The 4,366-nt window shown below is 37.7% G+C and overlaps 1 pseudogene; it reads right to left on the reverse strand.

Moving 5' to 3' along the window:
* Positions 1–4: 4 nt before the first annotated feature.
* LOC103584229 lies at positions 5–828 on the reverse strand (annotated as a pseudogene).
* Between the last annotated feature and the right edge of the window lie 3,538 nt (positions 829–4,366).

The raw sequence follows: 4,366 nt of genomic DNA on the forward strand, positions 1-4,366 counted from the left end.
AATGGGTCACAGCAGAACTGAGATAGACCCCAAGTCCAGTTCCATAAAACAAGGAGACCACGGAGATGTGAGACCCACAGGTGGAAAATGCTTTATACTTTCCTGCAGGGGAGGACATTTGCATTAAGGAGGAGACAATTTGATAGTAAGAAAAGAGGATCCCTGTGACGGAAAACACATAGCAGTGTAGCTGCAACAGACAAGATGATGTTATTAATGAGGGTATCTGAACAGGCCACCTTGAGAAGCTGAGCAAAGTCATGGAAGAAATGTGGAATCTCAGTGCCTGTAGAGAAGGTTAGCCTCATCATCAGGAGCAGCCTAATCATCAGGAGAATGTGAACCAGGGCGACCCAGAAAATGATGAACCAAGACATCAGAACCAACAGGACACAGAGTTGAGGGTTCATGATGACCGTGCAGTGCAGAGGGTGAAAGATGGCCACGTACCGGTCATAGGTCATCACAGTCAGAAGGAAATTATCCAATCCAGAAAACATTATAACAAAATACATCTGAGTCAGGCACCCTGTGTAGGAGATGTCTTTGCTCTGTACCCCGATGTTCGCCAGCATCTTTGGGACCATAGTAGATGTGAAAGAGATGTCAGCAAAGGACAGGTTGGAGAGGAAGAAGTACATGGGGGTATGGAGGTGGGAGTCTGAGATGATGGCCAGGATGATGAGCAGGTTCTTGAGCAACATGACCAGGTACATGGACAGGAACAACCCAAAGAGAAGGGGCTGGAGTTCAGGATCATCTGAGAGGCTCTGGGGGAGGAATTCAGATAGTTCTGTGTGGTTTTCTGCTTCCGTGTAGCTGCTGCGTCTTTTGCGGATGGAGACAAAATCAGTGTTCCATGAACAGCCAACTGATTCCTCAGCATCACTTTACAATGTCTCCTGTGGATGAACGTCCTTCAACCTCTATTGCATCCTTATGTTGAGTGACTCACTCAGTCAACTGGTTTCATGTTTTCATTTTCAATGTATATAATTGCCCAGACTTTTAAAATTTAATGGAAAGGTATCTCTTTTTATCATATACCCATTATTTTAAATAAACCTATTTGAATCTATGGACAGAAATGAATTTCTTTTATGATATGACTCTTCCAAAATAATTAGGGACATTTTATGTGTGTAACTTGATAATCCCCATACTTCCTTTTCTACCTAATAGCTCTACAGTAGTGAATAAGACCTTTATTGTGTGATCTGATGCTTCCTGTTGATGTGAAAATTAACTCCTAGTGCCTTATTTTTTCCCCTAAATATGTGGTTAACAGTGTTACATTGTTGTCAGGTTCACAAATGCCTTTTTCACACAAGGAGTTTCAGTAAATAATAGATGTCATTACCACTGTGATTAAACTCTTACTTTTATGATAATTACTTTGAACATATCAGTCTCCAGCGTAGAGTGTAGAGCTCTGATTTAGAAAATGGGTTCTGGAGTCAAATTTCCTGTAAAAGGATTTTGGTTCACTGACATTACTGTGATGACCTTGAGAAAGTTATTTAAACTCCCTTAACGGCATATTCTTCACCTTAACATTACCTACATGGTAGAACTGAAGAGTGAAATTAAATGAGATGTTGCATAGGATTTTTCAACTGTGGATCCCCTGACACTCAATGGGTATTTTATAAACGTGAGCTCCTTTTCTTACCATCATAATAAATTGGATGACATCACTATCATTTACCAATATCCCCCTTAAATGGGGGAGCCATCAAGGTTGGAATTATGATCCCTATAATTATAACTGGTTTGTTACCTCTTTGGACCTCCATATAGGACTTCTAATTGATGAAGATCCCTATCGCTCCTCCTTTCAGAGAATGTCTGCCAGGTGAATTCCTCCAAGAAGAGGAAAAGCATGTGGAATACATACATAAGAGAAGAAAACAAAAGCACACAATCATTAAAATAAAATCCACGGGATATTTGAGAGTGTGTGCTTATGTGCGCATGCTCTTGAGTGGGGATATATTGTATTCATATCAGCAGAGTTAATTGCCGAATATACAATTGATCAATCTGATTAAAATTATTGAACGATTATAGAAATCAAATCATCTTAGAAAGATTAAAAGGCAAATTTCAGATTTGAAAATACATCTTTACAATCTCCATGATTGAAAAATTATCAGTATTATCAATGCCTACAGAATGTTAAGTAATTAAAGACAGAAAGAATCAGAAACGACCAGTTTAGTATGGGAAGTTGGGTAGGTGAGACTTTTGTAAATTAGAGCTGAGGGAGGATGGACAGGTCATTGTTAGTCAGGGTAAGTGAGGAAAGAATAAACATTCTAGGCTGAGAAACAGAATGCTAATTTTCATATGGCTCAGTGAGCTTCCTAATGAAGGGGATTTGAGAGATCAATGTGATGGAGAGAAGGGCTTAAGGTTCCAGAGGAACAGAGGTTTTGAGCCTCACAGGAGAGCATCCTGTACTCTTCCTTGATGGGCCTATCACGTTTGTATGTTTATTTTTATTTGTGGGCCCGAGGTTGTGCATGTGTTGTCTCATATTTCTTTCCTGGGACTTAAATGTTACCCATCACATAGTAGGTGCTCAAAAAATACAATCATTAGATGTATAATAACGTTTGAGACCAAAAGTGACAACTACAGCACAAAAAAAGAAATCCTCAAGCTCATCATATGCCTAAGTACAGATGTGAAATTGAATGGTAAGGTTAAATAAAATGCATTCTTACCTACTTTAAAAGAATAATATTTGATGAACAAGTAATACCTATTCTAGATATGGAAAGATGGTTTAATATTAGGATGTTTTTACACCTAATTTTTCATAAAAATAGTTCAATAAAGAGAAACCATAAACATAATTACAACACCAAAAATGCATTTGGAAAATTTAACAGTAATTACTGCGGTTAGCATCCAGGGCAGAGACACCCGGGACATGAGGAAAACAAGGACAACGTCCTAATTTGATAAAGAACGGATGCTTGATAAACACAGAGAAAAGGATATTCTACATTAAAGTTCTGTGAAATTTGTGTTGATTCATAAATAGGCGAAGGCATTCTACTTCAACTCCAACCATTTGATATTCTCCTGAACATTTAAAGAGATTGCTAAAATGAGAAAGGGGAATTGGCCTGCATACCAAACTTCAGAAGTTATTATATTATTTCTATTACATTGTGGACACTGAGGTGAAAAAAGAAATAACAACAACAACAAAATAGAACTATTCAGTGATATCAGTAAGTCAGATCTGTCAGCAAAAATAGTTTGGTATATTATAAAAGAAAATCCAATGACACTAAGAATAAACTAGGCAATACCTCATGCATAGTTGATCTTCAGTGAATAGTTCATGAATAAATGATTGGACACAGGAAATCTAACAGGAATCTGCATTTTATGGGACAGACTGGAGAAAATATGGAGACTTTCCAGAACATAATACATTCCAGGAAAGACCATTTCTATCTCTGAATGGAAGGAAGTTCTAAATTCCAGCAAGGAAGAAAAATAAAGAGTATGAGAGCTGAAAAAGATTGGTTTCAGTGAAAATTAAATTACCTTAAAAGTACATGGACCTCACCTTCACAGACTAAATCAATGTAAGAATGCCTTGGATTCATTACTCTGAATGTAAAGCCCAGTACGCACGTCCCTCTTTTGTGTCTTACTCTACCAGACCTCACTGGAGCACACTGACTCTCTGATGGTTATCACTGGAGTTTTCTCTCCTCCATGGACTATACCCAATAAACCCAGCTGGGTTTTCACCTAGGCTGGAGCAGAGCATTACAGGTGAGGGGCAACAGGCGCATGTTTAAAATTTCCAGTGTCTCAAGGGTTGAATTTACAGAGCTCCTCATTAAAGACATTATTCTATTGTCTTTTCACTCTAATAATGCAGTTCACTTAGGGTACAAATAAGATAGCAGAATGGAAAGTTTCAGTCAAATTTGTGTCTATCTTGGCAGCAGTGACGGAAGATGAGTTCATTTCCTCTAATGAGAAACTCTTCTTTTTTGGTTTTATTTAAAAGTCTAAAGGTTTCCTCTGAGGAAAGTTTAATTTCTGCAAAGAAACAAAGCAGTAACAAATTGCTTATGATATGCTTACTTGACATATCTTTGGAGACTTTTGGATCACTTGTTGTCTACACTGTTATGGAGAGAAAGATATTTTTCCTTTAAAAAATTTTTAATCTTAATTTTTACCCAGTTTATTGAGGTGTGGTTAAAATGTAAAAAGCTGTATATATTTAATGTAGACAACTTGATGAGTTTGGAGATATGTATACATCCGTGAAACCATCACCACCATCAAGGTCACGGACATATACATCACCTCCCAGTTTCCTCCAGCC

This window comes from Galeopterus variegatus, unplaced genomic scaffold (assembly GCF_000696425.1).
Source record: "Galeopterus variegatus unplaced genomic scaffold, G_variegatus-3.0.2 Scaffold47491, whole genome shotgun sequence".
Classification (NCBI taxonomy): Eukaryota; Metazoa; Chordata; class Mammalia; order Dermoptera; family Cynocephalidae; genus Galeopterus; species Galeopterus variegatus.